The sequence below is a fragment of the Lepidothrix coronata genome, unplaced genomic scaffold, assembly GCF_001604755.1.
Source record: "Lepidothrix coronata isolate B3197 unplaced genomic scaffold, Lepidothrix_coronata-1.0 Scaffold73, whole genome shotgun sequence".
Lineage (NCBI taxonomy): Eukaryota > Metazoa > Chordata > Aves > Passeriformes > Pipridae > Lepidothrix > Lepidothrix coronata.
Genome location: NW_016690253.1, coordinates 3,119,163 through 3,141,467, shown reverse-complemented (window position 1 = coordinate 3,141,467; position 22,305 = coordinate 3,119,163). Strand labels below are relative to the sequence as shown.

Here is a 22,305-nt window from a genome sequence, read left to right as displayed (position 1 = left end):
AAAGTGGAGTCACCGTGTGCTCTCCTGTTCTCTGAAGGTCCCACTGCCAAGAGAGGTTGGGAACAAGCTTTCCTGGGCTCTTGCATGCTAATGGGGGCTCTGGTGTTATAATGCTAGCCAGGAATTGCACTCTCCCTTGCTCAGAGCAGCTTTGTTGTCCCTTCCCAGCCCCATGCCCACCTCTGTGCCACAGCCCTCTGCCCTGCACCTGTCCAGGAGTACTTTGATCCCAAGCAGAGACCAGGCAAAGCCTGGGGAGGAAGGGCTTCTGCAGTGAGCATCCTCATCTCTGATGCTCTGCCACGCTGCAGGACCCAGGCAGGAAAGAGTTACTGTGTCTGCATAAGCAATCCATCAGTTTTATTGCTTTTGTTGCTTGTTTCTTTCCCCCAGAATTAACTGTGGTCCCACTAATAGCTTTGCTTCCTCAAGTCTCCCCGATGGCTGTATTGATTTAACTGAAATGAGTTCTGAAAGGGGACTGAGGGGGCATTTATGTTCACCGTAGGCTCAATTGCAGACAAACCCATGCAAAGCATTAACAAGAGGACTCCCAGGAGCCCCTTGCTGGGAAAGTTAAAACCTTTCTTGGAACATCTTTTCTCTGTTGCTTTAGATCCTTTAACAACGTGTTTAACATAATAAATTGCCTTTGCCTGAACCAGCCACTGTATGTTTAAAGACTGCTTTCACCTCTGGTTTCCCCTGGCAGAGCAGTCCTGTGGGCCCAGATGGGAGGTTTTGACAAGGGCTAGAGGTTTTGGGAGCTGTTGGCTGGCAGTGAGTTGTGTTTGCATACAGGGCAGCCTGGTGAGCTGGGCTCTCCCCACTTTTAGCTGGACCTGCTTTCCCCAAGGCCAAACTTTTGGAGATCTGTCAGGAACAGAAGGACCTTCCCCACTGCTGCTGGTGGCCAGAGAAGCAGAAATGGTCCTGCTGCAGCCTCCAGACTTGGGGGCTAATGGAAGAGCCTGAGGAGATAATCAGCAAGAGGTGGGCTCCTGCTGTCCAAGGCTGTGTGAGATCTGTGAGAGGGATTGCTTTGCTCCAAATTAGCAGCTGTGCTGCTCGGTGACTGACAAGGTACATTGGCTTTCCTGTGAGACAGCACTGGGCAGTCCCTGCAGACAGACCCAGCACTGTCTCTCCTCATTTTCCCTCAGGAATATCTTCCACTTGCTTTTCTGAAGATGTCAGGTAATGGCATCCATTAGTAGCAGTAAAGTCCTGCTTTGGTGCCCGTGGACAGGGCAGATGTGGTGTCGCTGTGTCCACACACAGGCTGATGGAGAGATGAACTGGCCAAAGCAGGACACGCAACATCCCTCCTTGGCTGGTTTCCCTGCTCTGCATGAGACAGATCCCCCTGCAAAGGGCTGGGACAGGCAGGGCTGGGAGTGCTGCAGCCCCTCTCAGGGCTGTGTGCTCAGTGCCTGTCCCCCACGCTCGGCAGAGCCGCTTCCCGTGCGCCAGGAACCGAGCAATGTTTGTTTAGACTTCGGGAAAAGACACTGTGTAAGCAACAGAGTGTTAATGTGGTGACTTCTCCCCTCAAGATAGCCTCTTTGTATTTATTTTCTTATCCCCTCTGTTTTTACCATCTGCTGCCACCCACTCTAATAGCTCCCATGCCAGAGCTCCTCTTCCTACCAGGATGCTGCAGACACAGATTAAAGCAAACTAGTGCTGAGGCTGCTTGGGACTTCCTGGTGCTGCAGAGCCAGGCTCCGGGTGAGGGTAATCCTGGGCCCTGCTGCTGCTCCTGCCTCCAGGAGCTGGCTCAGGGCATCCTCTCTAGCTCAGAGTCCTTGCTGTCTTGAGGCAAGTGGAGGTTTATGAGGCTGGCTTAGGAGAGGAAAGGAGGGGGTCAGGGGAAAGAAAGTGATTGTCAGACCCCTCTTTTTGCAGCAGGACCCTGTAGCACTGGGGACACAATCACTGGTGTCCCAGAGAAGTCTTCTGTGGCTGGTAGAAGGTTTCTCTCTGTCTCTGCCAGCTGAGCCAGGGCTGGATTCCTCTTAGGAGCAGAGCTGAGCCTTTCCTTTGGCCTCATGACCACTGAAAGACAGTCTGGGCTTGGGGAAGGGGTAGCTGCATAAAGGGATGATGTTATAGGACTCGGAGTGGGGGAGGAGAGGAAGGAACTATCAGCAGACAACCTGTGTTTCCCCTGGGAAAACACAGGGCAGATTGGTTATTAAGTCAGAAGAGGAACAGAAGTGGACCCTGAGGGGATGCAGACATCTGTTGCCATGGCCAACCTTGTAGGATAAGAAAATGTCCCATGGAGAGAGCTTCTGTGGACAGCACTGGCCTCTGCTCCTGCTCTGGAGCTGTGCAGGACACAGCTCCCAGCCCCGAGGGGCTGCAGTGGGAAGCATCTATTTACAGCTCTCAGGTTCTTCTTGCTGGGGCTCCTGCAGAGCTGGCACACAGGGAGCTGTGCACCTGGAGCTTGCAAGAGTAGGAGAGAGCAGATGTGGCCAGGAAAAAGAGGTAGAACTGGCTGACAAGGGAGAGACGTCCTACACCCCAAAGGAAGAGGTGTTCGAGGAGTGGGATGTAAGTGGTGAGACCATGAGTGATCCTCCAAGACTGGCTGATGAACTAAAATACCCTGTGTGTCCTGGTGCTGTGAGGAGTGATGGAAGTTCTGCAGTCCTTACACAGCCAGTGTGATGTCCAGCACAGTGAACACAAGGGGGGATGTGGTGGTTGAGGGTTTGAGGGTCAGTGGTGCTCCCTGTGCAGCTGTGCCTCCTGTACCTTATTTCCTAACTGATGAAATTTGGGGCCATTGTGCTGCAACTGAAACAGAGATATGTGAACATCTGGGAAGGGACAGGAAGGCTTTTCCTTCCTTACAGTCTCAAGAATCCTTTTAATATTTGGCAATTGAAAGTTAACAGGGAGCTTGGGGAGGTGTGTGGGACCTTTCCACAGCTGTTTGAAAATCAGGGTAGGGTTTTCTTCCAGCTCAGCCGGAGACTGCCTGCTTCAGAGGGCTGGGCATTCACCTGAGGTACACTTGGTGTAAGGATGAGGAAGCCAGAGGACATCTGGAGCAGTGGTGGACAAAGTCTCTGCGTTGGGTGATCAGGAAACCTGCACTCCAGAAAACTGGTGGCCTTTTCCATGCGCTGCCAGGAGGAAAAGGTTTTGCCCCAAGGAAGAGGAGGCTAGAGTAGGCTGCTCAGTTTTCTAGAAGATGAGCTGTAAACTTCCTAGATTAGCCGATTTCTCCGACTGCAATTAAAAAGTAATTTGTACCATGTTAAGCAGGTGGGCTGAGATCGATCTGTGTTATCCCTCCTGGATGCAGCGTTGCTTACAAGGCTCCTCTTCCTCTCCTCCACTGCACTGCTCTTTGTGGCTTGGTGTCAACATCTCCCTGCCCACACTGGGCTCAGTACAGACAGCCTTGGGGTCGAGCAGGATCTGGTGCAGTCAGGGTCTGCTGCTCACAAAAGGACTCAGCTCAGGGTTGCCTGACATGGGCCTATAGTGCCTTTTATCTGGCCTCACTATGTCAGCTCTGTCTTGCTGATGGTTTTGATCTATAGCCACCTGTTAATATTTATCCTGCTGTCATATTCCCTTTATTCTTCTGTAAGTGAAGTGCACCTCGGTTGAAGCTGTTCTTGTCTCTCCTTTCTGCAGTGCAGTGTTTCTTCCTGCTTTTTTTAATGATGGTGTAGTTTGGCAGGATGGCTTCTGAGCAAGAAACAACTGTATCCCTGTCTTGCCACCTCTGCCACCAATTCAAGTGCTGATGAGCCAGAAGTTTTGGACTTTGGTTCAGAGAGGCTCCTTTTAGGTTGAGACTTTCTGGGGCAATGCCTGGTGTGTTGCACCTCAGTGCATGTGTCATTTTGTCCTGAGCTCCTCCTCGTCTGCTGCTGTGTGAGCATTAAAGCAGAGGGGCTGAAATATTCACAGTAATAAATTCTAGAATTGCCTGTCTGTTCCTGGTCTCTGGGCAGAAGCATTGGGCACTGCCCGTGCTGTGGGGACACCTGAGTGGCAGTGGCAGAATCCTGTCCCACTCCCTGCTGCAGCAGAGCTGGTCCTCAGGTGTCCCTGCCTCGGGCTGCTCTTGAGATCTTCATTTTTTTTTCACCTGTGCCTGATGAAGCTGCCTGCAGTCTGTCATAAACATTACCTAGATCTACTGTTTGTGTGAGACAAACATTAGATGACAAACCCAGTGGTCCTTTGTGGTTTGTTATGATTTCTAGGGTTTCAGGACTGTGTTTCATCTGTTACTCTGTCTTAGTGTTCCACTTCTCCCAACTTCTCATCTCTTTTCTCTGATCTGACTTCATTGATTACTCCAGGGAGGAATTTGATCCTTAGAAAAAAAAAAAATCCATAGTCTTATCTCAGATTTTTGTCTTTGTCTGAGATTCCTTGATGAGTTTTAATCTGGAGCTGAGGCATTGCCTGAACAGCATTTTTTTCTATTTACCTTTCTGGGCAACAGGGACCCTGCTCTGTCTCGTCAGACTTCTGAAGTTATCTGTGAACAAATTAAAAAAAGCTTGTCTTCCCCTCGGGGGCAGCTCTCCAAAGGCAGCTTTGCCATGGATTTGCACAGCCCCGGTGCTCTCCTCTCTGATGCAGAACTCCCAGTTGTGTTGCTGGTTAAACCCGTGGTGCACAGCCAGAGGAAGCTCTGTGTGGAAAGGCTGGCACACGTCAGGAGGCGAGTGAGGAACTGCGGGAACTGCGGGCTCGGCTGCTGTGCCTGAGGGGGAAAGTCTTCTCTTCAATAAGTGATGAATGTGCTTGGGGCAACAAGCCCGTATCAAAGCTTCAGGGATATCACAAACACTCCAGAGGGGTCAGGAATGCACTGTGTAGAGAGATTGATAGCTTTGGGTGTGAAACCAGCACCTGGGCTTCGGGTCAGCACCGGGTCCCTCGGGGGCACTGCAGAGCCACCACAGGGCTGTGAGTGTGGCACCGCGGTGGGTCCCTGCCCGGCCACCCTCCCGTGGGCCAGTTGTGTGGCCAAAGTCCATCACCTGCTGTCCTTGTGCCGCTCCTGGGCTCTCCAGAGAGGCCCAACCAAGCTCCCAGGCCGCAGGGTTGTGAAGGGGAAGGTGTTTCTCGTGCTCCCTTGGATGCCTTTTTTCAGCTGGCGCCTTCGTTTGCTGAGTGTGCTCCCAGTGAGGAGCCCCCCCAGCTGCTGAACCAGCCCTATATCCACACAGGTAGGCAAGAAGATTTTTCCCCAAAGGGTGAGAAATTCTTCTAGGAAAGTGAAGCCATCTGGAGGAATTTTTGCCCCAGTAACTTCTACTGGAGTGACACCTCAGAGGTTCAGTGCTTGCTCAGACACCTGCAGTGAACCAGTGCAAATGTTGGGCAGCTGATCCTGCCCGAGGGGAAGCTGATGGGTGCGTGTTGATGTTTGTTTATAATGACTTTGGAAGGGGAGAGCTGATGTTTCAGCGCGTTGAACATGTGTTAGATGATTTTAAGAACATTAGTAGATGATGTTATAGATGGCTATAAACTGCTTGTGAGGATGTCTTTATTGATCTGTTGGACTATGGCAGCTACTCATTTATTAGAGTTTCCATTCATTTAGTCCCACGTAAAGGATTTATAATGTGTCTTTGATATGGATTGTGAAATAAGATTTTTTTTTATTGGGCATTTTAGAGTTTGAAAACAACTTTAATTGGTTTATTCTGGGAAGCTGATGGTGAAACAACTGGTCAAATATTGAGGAAACAGCAGTTCTTTTATTCCTTGAGCTAGAGGATAAAATGTTTGCAGCAGTTTGTGTAGTAATACAGAGGCACTGATTATGTCTGATGAGGCAAAGTCATTGATCGTGTTGGTGCTGAATTTCAGCCCTGATCCATCTGGAAGAAGCAATCACATCTATCTGAGCCCCCTGTGGAGGGGGGATTAATGCTGCTGATTCAGACCTGTTAGCTTGTTAATGCTGTTCCATTTGTTTAAAGGTTATTGTTTGATTAAATAAAAATATTGGAGTGTTCGTGAGGCTCTGGAAGATGCATGGGGCTTTGGGGAGTGAGCTGCTGCAAGACTCTGAGGCTAAATTTTGCAGTCCCTTAACCAATTACTATTAAAAGTCAGGGAGAAATACTCATCTTGTTGCAGTAAATGGCAAAACTCTCACCTGATGGGGCAGGAGTTTCATGTAATGATTTCTTGGTGTACTCACCTGCAGCTTTTTTTAAAGCCTCTGAATGATGTACTGCTAATATTTATTAAAAAAAAAAAAAAAGAGTGCTTCTGGAGTACTGGCAATTGTGGGCACAGAGTATAGCCTAGAGAGAGCTTTTAATCTGCAATTTGCATTGTGAGAAAAGGACACCCCGTTCACTTTACCTTCTGGAGGAACATAATTCAAACCAAACTGTTGAGAACAACAGGCATAGAAAAAGAATATGACTCTTTTTTTTTTTTTTTTTCTTCCCCTGAAATCTGCTGGAAAATCCTGTTGATGACAAAGCTCAGACTGCATTAGTGGCTGGAATGATTCATGACTGGAGCAAAATAATAAATTGTGTCTCAAGAGTCGAGATGCTATTTCAGCATCGCAAAAACCATTTCAGACGGCCCTGGTTTGGAAGGATCGGTTCTGACACAAATGACTTTGTTCAGGAAAGGATCTGAGGACCAAAATAACATCCCCCAAACCACAGTCATTTGGTGTGTGCAGCACCAGAGGCTCTGTACAAGGCTCTCTGCATCCTCCTGGGCTTTTGCTGAGGGAATTGTTTGTATCCATGCAGGCCAGATCAGATTTCTTGCAGTGCTGCTTACTCACCTGAAGACATATCTCTTGAAAGCTGTGGATCTCACTTTGGCCAGTTAAGGCCACTGTCTTGCAAAAAAGAAAAAAAAAAAAAGGGAAGGTGCAAAATCTTCCTTCCACAAGTTGTGTTTTCTGTAAAGGGTCTGTGCACATGTGGGAATTGAATTACAGGCTTTTGTGCATGAAAGATTAGAGCTCTTCCCTTTGGAGAGATGCACCTGGTCTCACCTGAGATTTTGAAAGAGCCTTTTCCTAGAAAAGGCAGGACAAAAGTCTTGTCTGCTTTTATGAGGAAGGGTTAAAGAACAAAAGCATGAAATCTCCTTTCTTCTTTCTCGACCAATCTAGCCATCATTATGAGAGAAGCTCTCTGATAGCTTCTCTTTGTCATGTAATGTTAATACCATTAAGTCCACTTTGGCAAGGAAAGTGATGTATAATTAATTTGCAAATCAGTAAAGTGGATGTGATTTTTATACAAAAGAGAAGGTCTTTGACAGCAGCAGGCATTGTGTGGGTATGGCCATGCTCGGGTGGGACCTCTCCTCTGGAGCATCCCCCTGCCAGCAGTGACCTGGCACCCCCAGGTCCCAGGCTGGGCTGGTTCCCCTGTGTGTGTCCTTCTGTGCACACACCTTTAGTGGGTCCCCTTCACTGCCAGCCAGAAAAGGGACTGAATTTAACAAGTAAGAGGGGAACCACATGAGGCAGAGGGGTTTAGGAGTATGAAAGTGCCACTGGATAACTCCAGAGCAAGTTGATTGAGCCAGCTGAAAATATCTGTAAGCCTCTGCCTCCATCCACTGGTTTTGTTGGTGGTGGTTTGTTTTTGTTTTTTTTTTTTAAAAAGCCTTAGGTCTATAGGAATTATTTTTATTTTGATGCAGAATGCATTAAAAAGGGAAAAGGAAAAAAATCCAAACACTATCTGGACTGATTTGTTCCCAGAAAGATGTTCAATTTTGTATGTATAATTGAAAGGGTCTAAATATAGCTGTATTAATATTTATGGGCCTTATGTTGGAGTCAATACAAGAGTTGCTGTTCAAGGCAATTAAGCTTTACCTTTTCACATGTAGGATTTCAGCTTTTGGAGATGACATTAGTGGTGTGACCTGCATCCAAGAGAGAAAAAACTAAAAGCATGCCATTATCTGTCAAATATGATACCCTGTATTTAATGCTGTTTGCTGACAGGCAGTTTGTCTCCAGCAAGGGTGATCTCTCTGGAGAATGGCTGCTGTCTTAATAGGGGGGAAATCAGAGGAGTCAGTAGTCTTGGAGACTTGCAGGAGAACTGTCCCCGCAGTGGATGCTGTGTTTGGGGAGGAACGGAGCGACTAGACTGTCTCATGACATCAGAAAGTGGGGATTGCCCACCTCTGCTGCATCAGTAGCTGCTGGGGATGAGGAGAAAATTATTATGGTGACACTTCATGGATTCCATTTGTCTTCACACCACCCACACCCTGGGGCTGGGACACGGGAAATGTGACTCCTGCGAGCTCGGGAGAGGGAGTGCGCAGGGCAGGGAGGGCTGCTCGTGCCCTGCTCCTGGGCTGGGGCTATCTGTGCCTGTCTGCAGGGCCAGTCACAACCTTCATGTCATTAAAGCAAGCACGGGGAGAGCAAAGCCTGTCCAGAGATCTGAGCTGCTGTGGGGAGAGCGTGTGCAGGGGGAATTAGGTCGAGGCTGTAACGATGAAAACAAGTCGCTTTGCGTTAATAACAAAGGCAAAACGATGATGTGCTTGATTTCTAAAGCTCTGCCTTTCAAGAGCAGGGTATCACTGGGAGAACATGACAGCAATCCTGGCGCTGGGTGAATTGCCCTGCATTGCTGCTTTTTGGAAGCCGCAGCTCCTCGCTGCTCCAGCGAACAAAGAGCTGTTAGATGCTATAAAATCTCTCACTGATAGGGACTGTCTGAATCCCGCCTTCCTCCGAAATTTGATCAATGTGTCAGGTTTTTCCTTCCATCTGGACTCTGATGACTGCCTTTGGGCAGGAGGACAGCAGCAAGGAGCCTCAGCTGGGGCTGCTCCTCAGTCTCCCCAGGGAGCAAGGGGTCAACCTGCCCTCCCCAGGGCTGCAGAGGGAGGTTGTCTCAGTGAGGCTGAGCTTGGTGCTCATCCCTTCTCCGAGGACTCACCAATTTTGAGTGGGTGTGTTTCTGTTCTTTCACTGGTGTGTTGTGTATTTTGGTAGCTTGGAAGCCTTTTAACCCCCTTCAATGAGCACCAGGGGGATGCATTTTCCGAGGGCTTTTCTTAGCTTTGGCTGTTGGAGCACAGTGGCTGCTTGAACGGGGAGGGAAAAGCGGATATCAAACAGCACACGTGCCAAGGTAAAAATGGTGGCCACGCTCTTAGTGGTTGAAAATGAATTTTCAACTCCAAATGGTCCTTTTGAATCCCGTCTGGGGATTTGCTCCAGGCGATGCTGACCCCAGCAGACTGGTATTTCCAATTATGGATGACATTATCCTTGCCCAAAGGTGCTGGCTCAACAGCAAAGGAGTGTTCCTTGGTGTGCCAGCACAGGGCTGAGTCCCACCTCGTCTCTATTCCTGAACAAGGGCAGGCCAAGATATATATTAAGGAAAAAGGAAATTGCACCGTTTAAATTTAAAAAACTCATTTAGCTAAAGCAGTGTAAGCGCCCATGAATATTTATCTGATGCTATGGAAGCGTGTGGACTCCCACCTACTTTATTAAATTGATTTTCAATAAAAATGCAAGTGGAAGACGTTTGATTAATGGCTGGTGGGGCGGTGCAATTAATGTGAAGTCTGGAGTCAGCAAGAAGTGTCCCCTGAGCCCATGTGTCCCTGCTCGAGGCTGGGCTAAGGAAACGTTTGTAAACTTCTCTGAGAGACACCAGCAATGTTTACCCGTGTGGTTTCCCAGCCGGGGTGAACAGGAGCTGCTGTTTGGTTGCTGCATGGCTTTGCTGAGGGCCACTGTCCTGACCTTGAAGCTGGCGTGTGGTGTTTGCTCCCAGTGTTCTGCCTTCTCCTCTGCTTTTCACACCCCCCGAGCAGGCTGCACCTGAGAATTAAGCACAGCAGGGAGCTCCAGAGATCATGTCGGGTGTGAGTGAGGCTCCCTGGGTCTTTGCATTTAAACATGCCTGGGATTAGCTCCATCAGCCTCCGGATCTGCTCAGCTCCTACCGATTTACCTGCTCGGATTTGTCTGCTGGAGGAAGGCAATTTGGAGCTGTAATGTTACAGCTCTATTAAAGATCTCCAGCGTGGTTTCCCGCCGGGACCCTCGCTGGGGCTGGTACCGCCTCCTTCCCGGGAGCTGTCGGGAGCTGGGAGATGCTGATCGTGGTGCCAGGGAGGGTCGAGGGCTTTGTGGTACCCGGGGTCCTGCTGGGTGGGGGAGCCTGGGCATCCCTGCAGGCTGCAGGGGCCTCCCTGTTCTCTCCACGCCTGCAGCCTGAAATAGAAACTCTCCCCGCGGGTCCTGTTAAAAAACCTTTGGAAGCTGCCGTGGGTGGGATGTTACATCTCGCTGCGGGGGATTTCTGAGCCAGGGGCGGAGGTTTTTGGGCTGTGATGGTTAGGCAGGGGCTGTGTGGGAGCAGGGGCAGGCAGCATGCCTTGGTGTGCAGAGAAGGCAGGAGTTAGGCAGGGACACAGCTCCATCTCAGCATCCCTCAGCTCCCAGAGCCCAGAGAGGTACCACAATGCTGTGAGCCACTGAAACGAGGGTGCCCAAATGACACCAGGTAACACCTGGGGCGTGAATCCTTCCCCCAGCCAGGGTGGGAGCCCCAGGCCCAGGCTCCTGTGCTGGGGAGCAGGATCAGAGCTGTGATGTGCTCACCCCTTCCCAGAGGGCTCGTGGTGCCTGGGGGCTGCAGCCAGATGGCACAGGGAGAGTATCCAGGGGCAGAGATGGTGCAGATGCTCCTGATGCTGCCCTCTGAGAATGGAGAGGCTCTTGCAGTGATGTTTTTTTTGCAATACTTTGGGGGTTTCTCTGCGTGCAAATGTATAATGAGGCTCTCTGCCTACAGGAGAAGGGGGCCTGTGCCAGCAGGCAGGGGATGGGTGCAGATACTTTTGGCATGTGCTGAGTTGGTTGGGCACATCCCTGCTGTGCTTGCACTGCTGGGGATCTGGGCATGGGCAAGAGTGATGGGAACAGAAAGGAATTAAAGAAAAAAAAAAAAGGAGCAGGTGTTGGCTAATATGTATGTGGCAGAAAAAGAGAGGAGACTTCTGGTTGAAAACAGAAGCTGAGAAAAGACAGATTGGCAGGCAGCATATTTCTGGAGACAGCTTTCTCCTCTGTAGGCTGAGTCACCTAAGAAACGTGTCAATAAAACACACTTGCAGGCAGTGTCTCTAATAAATATATTTTTAAGAGAGACATTTCTTCAAAACTTCTGCTAGGAGACGTTGAATTCTGAAGGGATGGCATGAGAAATGACATCTCCAGTGGAAGCACGGGGTTGCCATGGGAACTGGAACGCTTTGAACACACATCACTAAAACAAGAAAACATTTTCCCCAGCAAAGGAAATTAAAAACTACATACATCTGGAGGCATCTGCCCTCTGCTTGTCTCTGATGGGAGCATCAGAGTATCATGCAGCATATCATAATTCATGTAGTGGGCAGGTCTGACAATTCCATGTTGGTTGCTGAATCTTTGTGAGTGACGGTGATAAAAAAGCCTTCCTGTCCTTGGGACAGATAATGCTGGCTGGGGAAGAGGAGATTTAGAGCCATAAAGGAATTTCCTCTAAAATGATTTTGCTCCCTGGGGGATAAAACAACAGCCTGAGTGCACGACTAAGCTCATCTTGCCTTGTGGGGATGATTCCACTGCTCCCAGGGTTTGCTGGTAGCCAGGCACTTCCCTGGGCAGCCTGGGGAAGGCAGGTGAGAGGGGATGGGGTGGAGGGGCACGGGATGTGTTTGGGGATTTATCTTGTGCTTCGGAGACTCTCAGTTTATCCGTGCAAGTCTGGGACAGCAAACCTGTGAGGAGTTATTTGCACGTGCCAGTCCGTGCATTTCTTTCTTTTCTTTCTTTTCCGCATTTATTTGCTTTCCTTTCTTTTCCAATGCCTTTCCCGGTGCGTGGCAGCCCCGTGGGCAGAGGTGGCAGAGGGGGAGCCCAGGCAGGGAGGAGAGCTTGTCGTGGCACACGACAGCCCTCCAGCATCAGGGGAAATGCTAAATTGCCCGGTGCAAGGCACTGTGAATGAGATCAGTTTATTTGTGCTCTGTATTGGCAGTGCTGAGGAGTAAATGAGCACTGACCATGCAGCCAGTGACCCGTGCATGACAGGGGACAGACAGCTCGGAGGAGAGCTGGGCTCTGGCACAGCTCAGCAGCTACACAGGCAGAGAGACCACGTTGGGGTGCATGAAGAAGGGAAAGTGTCTGTGGAGGTGAAGGATGCCAGAAGCAGCACCGGAGGCACACTGTCTGAGGAGCTGATTAAGTTCTCCACTAAGGAAATGCCAGCCAGGAGCTAATGGATAAGGGAACCAGAGTGCAAATTACTCTGTTGCTCCCTGCTATGGTATTCTGTATTCTTGTATCTTCGTCTCAGTACCTGGCGTTGGCCTCAGGGGACAGGCTTGAAAATTAAATGGGCCCTTCCTCTGAGCTGTACAGCAAGCCCCAGGAGTCACTTTCTTTTTCTTTTTTTTTTTTTTTTCCCTTCCCTTTTTTGCACACTACAGTCCATCATGTGGCCCGGCAATCCTCGGCCTGCAAAGCAACTTGGAACAAGATATAGCCAGGGGCACAGGAAGGCAGTGCTGGGGCTAAAAGGCAGATGGGGGAACTTAGGCACAGCAGAACTGCATTCTTTACATGCTCAGTGCCAGCAGCAGTGGTGGGGCTGGAGCTCAGAGCTCAGCCTGCAAATCTCGTGCACTTAGTTGAGACACCTTGTTTATTCTTTCTCCCTCTGCAATGACATAAAATTAATGCAATGCAGTGCAGTGTGTCTCGTTTGATTTGGTTGATACTGTGTTCAGTTTTGGGCCCCTGACGACAGGAAAGGTACTGAGGGGCTGGAGTGTGTCCAGAGAAGGGCAGCGGAGCTGGGGAAGGTTCTGGAGCACAAGTCTGATGAGGAGAAGCTGGGGGAACTCAGCCTGGAGAAAAGGAGGCTCAGGGGGGACCTTCTCACTCTCTACAGGGGGGACCTTCTCACTCTCTACAGGGGGGTTGTGGTCAGGTGGGGGTCGGGCTCTGCTCCCAGGTAACAAGTGGCAGGCTGACAGTAAATGGCCTCAAGTTGTGCCAGGGGAGGTTTAGATTGGGTATTAGGGAAAATTTCTTCACTGGAAGGGTGGTCAGGGTTTGGAACAGGCTGCTCAGGGAAGTAGTGGAGTCACCACCCTGAAAGTGTTCAGAAAATGTGTGGATGTGGCACTTGTGGACGTGGCTTAGTGGTGAACACTGGTGGTGGTGCTGGACTGACAGTTGGACTTGATGATCTTTTCCAACCTGAATGCTTTTATGATTTTTCTTTGCAGTTGTTTTCTCCATATCAGTGATTCTCAGGTTGGCAGCAGCAGCTTTGTATTGCACCTTTGTGCTTATCTTCTTCCAGGGGATCTGCCTTGAGCTCTGATGAATTACAGAGCTCAGTAATTGCTTTATAAATGCTTTGGATGTTACTGGCACTGATCTGAAGTTTTTGCAGCTCCTCTTAAAGAAACTGTGGCCTGTTGGAAGGTGATTTCTGTTGAAGAAAGACTTGCTGAGAATGAGTTAACGAAAGGTTCAGTGATTTATTTTTTTTTAAGAGAGGAAGTAAGTGAAAACCTTCCAGGGCCAGTCTGCAGTTTCCCTGAGGAAGAATCTTCAGGGATGCACTGTGTCCATGCAGGCTCTGGATAAGCCTGGTCTAATGACTGGCTCTCCCAGCTGAGTCATACACACGTGATGGGATAGAGCAAAGGCAGGAGTCCCGTGACTGCTTTGTTCTGGTGCCTCATCTCATCTGTGTTTGCAACCTCAGCCACAGCACAGGGGCACAGAACTGGAGTGATTTGCCTGATGCTGAGGTGCCAGTCTGGTGGTTTTGCCCTAATCCCATTGGTGTCTCCAGTGCATACAGCCATGCAGACATCCTGCAGGCCTGTGGTCAGGACAATTCTCCTGGCTTTGGTATTATTGGGGCCACAGCTGTGTGTACCACCTGGCAACACAGGGCTGTCTGAACGCCCTTCCCCTGTCCACAGGGACCAGCAGGGATTCCCTTCCCTGACTGCCTCTGGCTTAGCCATCAAGGACAGTCTTTAAGACTGAATAATGTTAAATTATGCATGCCAATTTACATTCACACATTTTCTCATTGTATTTATAATATATAACAAACATGTTTATGTAGTGTCTCTCCTCCGTTACCACAGGGTCTCAAAGCACTGTGGAACCTCTAAAAGCATGCTCCTACATACATATTCCTCCTCTGTCTTTATGGCATCTGAGGGTGTCCTGAGTCCTTAAAATAGTAACGACAGTAGCTTTGTTCATTCTGTCTTAGTTCTGTCTGTAGCAAAAATAGCACAGCTAATTTGTAGTCTCTGTTTGTAGTCTGTATGTGTGAGAATGAGGGGTGTGTGTAAAGCCTCCATGACTGCACACCCTCCAGCAGCTGCTGCTTCTGACTCTTTCTTCTATTCCGCGTGGACTTGATATCAAGAACTTGCACCACATCCTGATTCTAACCTCTGGATGTGGATTTTATGTCACTTAATGTGGTGATAAGAGTATGTGCATGTGGATGCCTGCACGGGGCCATGAGGGAGAGCTAAATTAAGCTGCATGTGCCAAATGCATCATTCTACTGAGTCTTGTAATAGGAGCCCTGGCTAAAAACCTGACGGTGTAAGGCTTATCAGATCCATCTTTCTGCCTTTTGTCTTCTGTAAGCTTTAGAGCCTGTTGGCTGACAGAAGGGTAGATATCTCAGAGATTTTAAGTCCCTGCAAGATTTGTGGAATTACGCAGCTGAGTGGAAAAAGACCCAAAGTAGAGAGAGGTAACTAGGTGGGATCAACTGGTGTTAGGCATCAGAAAAACTGATCTGCAGGAAGCAGGGTGTGTTGGCCCCACTGCTGGTAAAACAGCATCTCTCCTAAGCTGTTCTGCTGGATAGAGCTCTAACCTGCACCCCCTACTCTTGACAAATGTGAGAAAATGCCTTTCACCAGCATGGGGGGTGTGTGAAAACCCTATAGCACCTTCTGCAGCAACACGTGGATTTACCTACTGTGCCAGGTACGTCTGGAGCCCCCTTAATCCTCGTGTGTTGAGACCAAGGGACAGTGCAGCCTGCTCAGTGCAGCAATGTCAGACCAGAAAATTGGGCTACCCTGAGCTGTTATTGCCAGGGAATAACAGCCTGTGCTAGGGAGGGAATGCAGTTTCTCACCCAAAAGGCACAAGCAGATGCCCTGTGTGCCTCTTGGCACTGTGCTGGAAGCAAGGAGGAACAAGGTGTGTCTGACTCCTCTGCTTCAAGCAGTAGTTGTGCCTTGATCCTAACTCCATAACCAACGTGTTGTGTGGGTGTAGGGAGAGCTCAGACCTAGATCAGAGCCATGAGCACAGGTACAGCATGTTGGCAGACTCCTTAGGGATTTCTCTTCCAAGAACTGAGCTGATCTTCCCTATGGAACCCAAGGAGTTTGAGCCTAGGAATTAGACATCCATCAGTGCATGACAGTGTGCGACAGATCCTAGACAACCATACTCCAGTGGTGACTGGGTCACTTCTTGGTGCTGCACCCAGTTCCTGCAGAGGACATGGGATGCAGTCATATTAGCACACTGCCTCTGCAGCATGCTGTGTGAGACAGGGAATAAATCTCTCCATTGTTTCAGCTCTCTGTGGCCCTGCTAAGAAAGGGAGCCAGGACAGCAGGCTGTCTTTCTGAGGATTTCACAGACATCATCTCACTTCATCTGCGCTGAAGAATTAAGAACATGTAATTGTAGACCACGCTGATCTCTCTCATCACGTGGGAGTGGCTTTGTTGTTGGCTGTCTCTTGAGAGAGCCCCTGAAATTATTTTTGAACTGCTTCCTCTCCCCGTGCTGGAATATCCAAGTTGAGAGGAGAAAGGAGAGAAGCACAGCTGGAAGTGCCACCACATGCATATCTGTGTTTACAGATTGGATGACTTCTCACTAGTCTGTCTGGAAGACATGCAATTGTATAGACACTGATGTGCCATCACACCAGAGAGAAGGTAGTAATTAATCACCATGGCTCACAGAGCAGCAACTTGGGAACTGGCTGTACAGCAAATGCTGGCAGTTCCAGGGGATTTAAACAGCAGCAGTGGGTGAAAAGATGCCTTGGCACCCCAGGATTGGGGGAACAGGCTTGCTGCTTCCATGGAGAGCAGCAGACAGCCTTGTTTCCCCTGCAAACGTGATGCCTTTTTGGTCACAACCGTGCAGGAGTCACTGGGAGTGTAACTGAGTGGGTCAGATCTGTTACACAGACCCAGTTACTCTGGAATCAAGCAAATAGCCAAGGAAAACTACATTAGACCAATAGTTCGTGACATGGCAGAGCTAGAAAAGGATCTGACCCAAAGGTCTTGTTGGCAATGCCCTGCAGGCTCTTACTCACCCCTGCTTTTGCTGAGATGAGACATTTGTTTCAGGCATTTATATATTGTTTCTTTCCTTACTATGTGGTTTATTTTGCAGAGTACAAATTTCCCAGTGCTCAGTCCTTGGCTGACCCCACTTTGCAGTGGATGAGCATCCCATCATCTTTAACCACGTTGTCCCAGGTGGGAGCATGAGGCCAAGGCCAGCCTTCATCCTCCATGGGACTGTGGTCATCCTCGTCTCTGTGCTCGTTAGAGAGAGGCAGATGCCATCAGAGGCAGTGAGGTCTGGGTGGGCTGAACTACCTGTGGGATTACCCTCCCCCCATAGACAGAACGGGGCCAGTGGGGTCTCGGCTGTGTCTTGATGATTCTGCCCAAGTGAGTTTTTCTGGAGCTGCTTTGCTATTTTAGGTGGTTCAGGGGATTAAGGCTGATGCTGCTGTTAGCTCTGTCCGGCCTGTGAAGGACTGGGCCAGCTGCCAGCCCTCCTGGTGACACTCCTGGCCCTGTTCTCTGCCATTTGGCATTGACAGGACCAAGACACCCTGTGTATGTTCTTGTTGCCTCTTGTAAGAAGAACATGTACACTCTGCTGTCCACTTTTGGGAAAGATGCCCAGGCTGAGCTTGTCAGACCAGGGTGAATGTCTGTGAGAGGAGATTTGGCTTTTGCTTCTGAGCAAGTGATTTCATATACAAGGGTGCTGAGGCACTACAACAGCCAAACCACGTCTGAAAATATGTATGTTCTCTTTGGAACTGGGAGTTTGAAGAGGTTGACTGTGACTTCTCCATGTGCTGTCTAAGATCCTCTAGTCAAAAACAGTTGAGGAGAGAGAAGGGGTGGTGCTGAGACCTGCCCATACCTCTGCACTCCAGCTCTGCTCTCCCTTCCGTAGAGGTTGGAGGAAATGCCAGTACATTCTTAGGTTTTTTTGCCATCTCTCTTCCCCAGCCTTCCCCTCCTGACCCAAGTAAAGCCTCTGTTCCCAGGATACCAGGTGTGGGAGCATCCCAGGTGCAGCAGGGATGTTTGTGGTCCTGGCATTGGCAGTAGCTCATGCTGCCTTGTGGCCTTTGTGTGGCAGGAGCTTTGTCAGTGTCCTTGGAGTCAGCTTTGTCCCCTGGCTGGGCTGGACAAGCCCAGGAGGCATTAACAGCACTGCAGTGATGTTCACTGAAATGTTTCCTTCTCTGCTGCTATTTCTGAGCTCCCCAGCAAAAAAAACTGAAAGAAAAGCAACTCTAATGTGTGTGGGAGAGTGTGACTGGCCCCACAGCAGGAGAGCATCAGTGAAGGCTACATTAGAGGTTTCTGGTGTGTGGTTGGTGATGTAGATGTCGTGTCTCCATTCCTGCAGCTTGGGGCTGTGGGGGGAGGTCCCTCTCCCCTTGGGCACCTGCCCCTCTGCTTGTGTCTCCCTGTCCTCTCCCAGTACTGGCCTGGCAGTCCCAAGGGCAAAGTCACAGAGAGGGGACCATGTGCCACATCATCCATAGATGTGCCACTCCCTTTCCATGCATCTCTTCCTGCAAGGGGGAACCACTCTGTTCCTACTTCCCAAAACAAGGCAGCACCACAGGTTAAAAGGCCATCTGATAAACCAAGGTAGGGACTGGGAGAGGCAGCAGTCCTGGTGTGAGGACACTGAAGTTCTCGAGGAGGGGCCCAAGGGTGGAGTTTCTGGCTGGGGGCTGTCCTGTGCCACCTCTGAGGCAGAGGCTGCCAGGGTTTGTGGTGCAGCTCAGTTCCAGTGGGCTCATAGAGCTTGTAGCACAGGTCATAGGAGCCTGTTTTGTTCCAGAGGCTAAAAGTGGAAGGAAAATTAAATTCCTCCAGTGAGAGGCTGAGAAAATGAAGAATGACACACACAAAAATCTTTTGTGTGCAGCTGCAAAAATTACCTGCTGCTGCTTATTAATTATCATGGCAAGGATCGAGGAGAAGGCATGAGGTGGAATTTGGGAGCATAAACCAACTATTTCCCTTCCCAGGTATGCTGGGTTGGCTGGAAAGCACTGTCCTGTCCAGTGTGCTCACTGTGGGTTACTTGATGTGGGAAAGAGGGACACAGGAATGCCTCTCTTCAAGATGACACTGCTCTCACCATAGGCTGGTGGGAATCCTTCCTAAAGGATTCTGTGTTTTTGAGGAGACACTGGATAAGGAGACCTCATTGAGCTGAGGGTAAATAGAATTGTCTAGGAGGGAGTTAAGGGGCACTATCAGCTTGTTACTGTCCTCCTTAGGTTGTGGGAGGATATTGGGCTAGCTGGAGTCTGGAGCAGTTCATAGGGAGCCCAGTGCAGAAACATCTACCTCCTGGAGCTGGCCTGGAGCACACTGATGGTTTGAACCCCCGGGGGCAGAAGAGCCTGAACAGCACTGTCCTCCTTTCTACTCTCAGCCATGCCATCCTGCACAGAGACACCACCACAGGCAGGGTTGTCACCTCCAGGCTGCCTTAGATGCCAGCACAGCCCGGGGGCAGAGCAGGAGCGCTGCCTCGGGGCGGTCCCCATCCCCTCGCTCAGCCCGGTTATCCGCGGGCTGAGGCTGTGCATCCTCGCTGACGTCAGCGCATCAGCCAGGAATCCCCTGCACGAAGCCGCAGTGGCTTCGCCCCCGTTTCCACGGCACGCATCGTTCGGGAGCCCCCAGCGCTCGGATGCCGGCACATCATTTCAGCTGGCTTGCGGCAGCGCCTCTGGGAACCCCCGCCCGGGAAACGGGACCGCGCTCAGCGCATCCCCAAACCTCCGGAGCTGAAACGCGACCTGGCGAGAGCCGGTCACGTTCCGGCCGAGATTCCGGAATAAACAGCCCTTGCTGAGTGCGGCGGGATGTTTAACGAGAGGCTGCTCAGCCCCTCTGTGCCCCCCACCTCCCAGAATCGCTCGGCTCTCCAGCCAGCGAGGGGAGAGGCAGCGAGGCGGCGTAATTTGTATTCCAGCTCTGCTGCTGCTCCTGGTGCTTCCAAGAAGCAAGTAAAAATAGCACTCTGTCATTTTGTAAATAACAGCTATCTCCTCACAGGCCCAGGGAGTCATGAGCACTTAAAGAGGGGATTGCGGGAAGGGGGGAGGGTGTCTGCCTTGAGCCAGGGCCTGAAAGATGGGGAGTTGGAGGAGGGCACAGGGGAGGGCGAGGGTAGATGGAGTGCCTGAAGCACCTCAGCAGCAGCTGCTACTGCTTTACACCTTCTGCACACCCGGGGAAGCAACAGACCCTGCTGGTGTTGGAGCTGGGGGTCCAGATCTGGCCCCTCCACCCCGGGCTGGGAGGGACCATTGTGGTGTACACGAGCAGCCAGGCCTGGGGTAACAGATTCTTGGAGGAGAGGGGTAGCTTTTAAAGAGCAGGCAGGTGTAGGAAGTGCCATGGTAACACTGTGGGAAGGGATGGTTTGTTTTGCATTTGCATTGCAGATCTGCCCAGCTGTGGGGGATTTCTCCAGGCGGGAGCAGCGTGGCCGGGCAGGCAGAGAGCGAGTTCTGTGCCTTGGGGGAGAAGGGGCAGCTTTGGGTGACCTGCAGCACCTTGTTGCTGCTCACACACTTGTTCCAGGTGGTTTTAGAAACGTGATTGTGCTGAGGGTTGGGATTAGGCTGAGCCAAAAAATGGGAAAAGCTCCCAGACCAGGGAACCAGCCTCAAACAAATGGCTTGGGAACATGGCATGCCACTAGTGTCTCTAAATTCTGCCCATGTACAAGTGTTGAACCTGAAAATTTCTTTCTCTTCTAGTTTCATGTCAGCTCCAGGGTCTTTTTCTGCTTTCCTGGTCCCCAGCAGGACCTGGGGCACAGTGAGGCTCAGCAGGGTGGCTGGAAGGGGTTTGTGCAGCCCACCAAGAGTAACACTGAGCCCTCTTTAGGGCAGTGTTGTGCCATTACTTAGGGCAGCCAGGGCTGGTCCATGCCCTTCTCCAGCTTCCTGCCTGAACCAAGTCTGTCCTTTTTTGTTTATGAACAGGACCAGTAGCATCTTCCTGCCACCCCAGCAGGCTTGAAGGCTTAACTTGTGCATCCAAAAACCTTTGAATTACAGGGAAGAATGATGCTAGCAAAGGAAAAGTGTAATTTAACATTCTGCAACAGATCTAGTGAAAGCACCTAACCCTATGTACAGTCCTTTATTATTAAATCTTTGGGGAGGACTGGGCAAAACAGCCAAGCAGCAGGGCGAGCTTGTCTGTGGATTGAGGATCAGATAAGGGTTTCCCTGCCATGTCTCTAAGAAGAGGCAGGAGATGATCTCTCAGCTTTCTCTTGCTGTAAAAGTAGGCACAGTTTCTTCTCTTCACCCAGGCTTTGGGTGGGTAGCTGTGAGGGCAGGGAGAAGGGAGGCTGGGTGAGCAGCTCCTGGTTGCTCTGGAGGAGAAGGTCTCGCAGTCACAGAGCCAGTGAGCTCTGGCAGAGTTGCAAGCAGTGCAGTTGCTCTTGGGCTACAGGATCACGAAGGAACTGAGTCTCTGAGGCTGGAGCTCGCTCTGTTCTGCTGGTGTTTTACTTATCTCTGGATTTCCCAGCTCTGCTGAAATCCCTGCTTGCGTGGCAATGATTTAATTTCAGAAATCCCTCCGGCTCCCAGCCAAATCCTGCCCTTAGGAGCACACATTAACGGGGAAAGTTCAGTCTGGCTTTTGCCATGAAAGGTGCAGGGAGCTTGTTTTCCTGTGTGCTGAGGGACATCAGTAAGCCAGTGGTGAAACCCCAGCTTGTCCCTGCACCAGGCACTGCATGGCCTGGCCTGGGGAATACATCTGCAGCCTGGAAATGGGAGATCCTCTTCAGCTCTGGGCCATAATTGAGTATTAATATTAATTATTAATTTTAATAAGATAATGCCATTATTTTTGATTGGATTTGCCAGTAGATTGAAGGGAACAGGAAGGGGTCCCTGGAGCTCTGTGACAGATTGTTTACAGCTTGATAAGGACATAAAGGCCCACGTAAAGATTGCAGGATAATACCAAAATGCGTCCAAAACTCGTTCTGCCTTTTGTCTTCTCATGACTTACTGAATCCCTTCCCTTGTGCTTGAACCCACCAGAGCACATTGGGAAGCACAAGCCCTTTCATGGACCCCTGTCCCTGAAACATGAACAGGGACACCCTGTTCCCTCTGCACTTCACAGGAACTGTATCCCCTGGCCATGGGTGGCCGTGGATCCTGATCTGAGATCCGTGGCTGAGAGTTTATGTTTTCTCTAGAACACAATTAACTTTCCCTCACAGCATGTGGTAGCAGAAGGAGCCTTGCATCACTAAGTGTTCTCTGCTGTGTATCTCATTTGAGGACTTGTTTGGAGGGAGACAGAGAATACCCTGAGTGTTTGCTGCAGAAGTAACTCATTTTGTTTAGACTTCTGGGGGTTTCACAAAGTGTGCTGCATACATATTTCTCTTTAACCTTCTTTTTATCACATCAAGAAAAGATCAAGGGTTACTTATATAGCACAATAATACCAGCCATAGGCTGCATCAGAAGCTTTCCAGCCATAATAACAAAAGACATATATATGTATATTTTAGCCATTAAGGAGAAAAGCCTGCCAGAATGCATTATCTTATGTTGGGATGCAAATTTTGAAGCACAAAACTAAGCTTCATAGTACTGCAAAATAACTGTCAGGGGACAGAAGGATTTCCATAACTTAATTGAGCAATAGGCCATCCAGGCTACTTGCAAAGCTGCTGCAGTGGCCAAAATTGGGTACTGTGCATAAAACATGAACTCTGCTTTGGGGCTTTAAATTGGTTCTTTCATTAGGAGAGCAGCTCTGAGCCAGCTAATGCCATACAATAGCATGATGTATCCCTAAAGTGGTGAGGATTTATGGTAACTGAGTGCTCAACTCAGGGCACCTCATCCATCATTTTTTCAG

At 49.9% G+C, this 22,305-nt stretch overlaps 1 protein-coding gene across 3 annotated transcripts in view; it reads left to right on the top strand.

Annotated features, from left to right (window-relative positions):
- The window catches only part of GABRA3 (gamma-aminobutyric acid type A receptor alpha3 subunit), a 79,591-nt gene that overhangs the window by 21,072 nt on the left and 36,214 nt on the right, over window positions 1–22,305 (top strand). The gene's annotated exons all lie outside the window — the stretch shown is intronic.